The sequence below is a fragment of the Chenopodium album genome, chromosome 16 (genome assembly GCF_948465745.1).
Source record: "Chenopodium album chromosome 16, dcCheAlbu1.1, whole genome shotgun sequence".
NCBI lineage: Eukaryota > Viridiplantae > Streptophyta > Magnoliopsida > Caryophyllales > Amaranthaceae > Chenopodium > Chenopodium album.
The window spans coordinates 10,928,909-10,930,905 of record NC_137849.1 but is presented as its reverse complement, the minus strand read 5'-3'; the positions used below and the strand labels follow the sequence as shown (position 1 = coordinate 10,930,905).

Sequence of the window (1,997 nt, the reverse complement as noted above, 5' to 3'; positions counted from 1 at the left end):
TGATAACCATACCCCCTTTGGTTAGAGTAGCCTCTTCCATTGAAATTGGAAGGGCCTCCCCCACCATGGTATTGGTTACCATAGCCACCACCACTTTGGTTCCAATCACAGTTTCCACCTTGATTCCAATTCCCCATTTGATTGGAGTTTGGCCTCAAGTTCCCTACATTTTCCATCCTAGGGGCAAAATTCATAGCATTAACATCTTCCACATTATCATCATGTTCATAGGGAGGGGGTTAAACTTCACAAGCATACACACAATGGGAGGTATCATGATCATAGGTTTCACAATTTGAGCAAAATATGCATCCTTGAGGCATTTTATTATAAGAAGAGGGGGAAGAAGTGGTCATACCATTGCCTCCCATGGTTGAAGGGGAGGTATTACCATGAGGGTTGGACCTTTCTTTCATCATTTCGTCCATTTGCTTGGCCATCTTGGAGATTTGGGTAGAAAAATTGTTGATTGCGTTGGCTTGCTCCAATGCATAGACACCCTTGCTAGAAGTAGCCTCCCTTTCTCCTTCATACCAATCATCATAATGCTTTGCGGCCTCCTCTATGATGCATTCCACTTAATCCTCTCCTTTGTTCATGATTGGACCGCCGGCCGCGACATCTAGGCTTGTTCTCCCTTGAGGTGTGAGACCTCCATAGAAAGTGTGGATGAGTTGATACTTGGGTATCCCATGATGTGGGCATTGGCGTTGAAGCTCTTTGTACCGGTCCTATGCCGCACTTAGAGTCTCACCACTCTTTTGGCGAAAACCTTGAATTAAGGACCGAGCCTCGGCGGTCTTCCTATGGTTATAAAATCTCCTCAAGAAAGCCATAGTTACTTGGTCCCAAGTTGTGAGAGAGTTAGGGGGCACCTCCTTCTCTAGCCATTCTAGACCTCTCCCAATTAAAGAAAATGGAAACATCTTGAGGCGTATATACTCTTGAGTCACTCCATTGGCTTTGATCGTGTCACAATACTTCTCAAATTCTTTCAAATGCTCATGAGGGCTCTCAAATTTTCCACCCGAGAATTGTTTCCTCTCTATTAAAGCAATCAAATTGGGCTTGATTTCGAAATTGTTGGCTTGAGTGGTAGGGGTTAGGATCCCACTTTGGGCTATAAAGGCTTCAGGAGCCCCAAGACGACTCAAAGGTGTATTCTCTCCCATTTTAGAACCTTCTTCACTTTCGGACTTAAAGATTGAAAAGGGGTTGATTCCGGGACTTGATGGTGAATTAGGACTATCTAAGTCTTCACTTGAGGGTGAAGATGGTGGAGTATCTTCCAATTCTCTTACTCCTTCTTTCGTTGGGGTGTGATAATTTCTACTCCTCGCTCTCGCTTCTCTTCGAAGTAAGGACAAAGATCTCTCTAGCTCCGGATCGATGGGAATCAAAGACCTTGAGCAGGTTCGTCCTCTGTTCATACAACAAAGCTAAGGAGAACGTAAACACTGACAAGTAACAAGTAGTAGAAAATACTAACAAACAAGGAATGAGATAGTCTCAAATAAATTAATGAAAAAGCAATGGAAGCCGTCTCCTCGGCAACGGCGCCAATTTGACAAGGGAATAAACGCGTCGTCAATTGTCTATCCCTAGATTAAATACAATTTATACAACCTAAACAAACCTAATACGAGTACAAGGCAAGCATAGGGGTCGAACCACAAGGAGACATGCATAAACACCGCATTCACTACTTAAGACTTAAGCTATCTCGGGACAAGAAGTGTGAATAACTAAGAGATTAAACTAAAGATTAAGAATGATTAAAGATCAATATAACTAAACACCAAGGGAAGTGGGTAGATGTAGATGTCACTTGATCATGCAATAACACGGAAGCAAAGCAATGGTAAACTAAACATGCAAGAATATCGAAATAAAGCTCGATCTAACCGCCTTCTGGGGTTAATCGATTTCTCCTAACATAGCCTCCATGTTTCCACACTAGAACCATATATTAGAAGGTGAAATCAATGAACTATCGA

At 42.6% G+C, this 1,997-nt stretch overlaps 1 non-coding gene across 1 annotated transcript; it reads left to right on the top strand.

Moving 5' to 3' along the window:
* The first annotated feature begins 687 nt into the window (after nt 1-687).
* Nucleotides 688-793, top strand: LOC145587091 (small nucleolar RNA R71). Its single transcript, XR_014101131.1, has one exon. It is a non-coding gene; the product is annotated as a small nucleolar RNA R71 (small nucleolar RNA).
* Nucleotides 794-1,997: the final 1,204 nt, after the last annotated feature.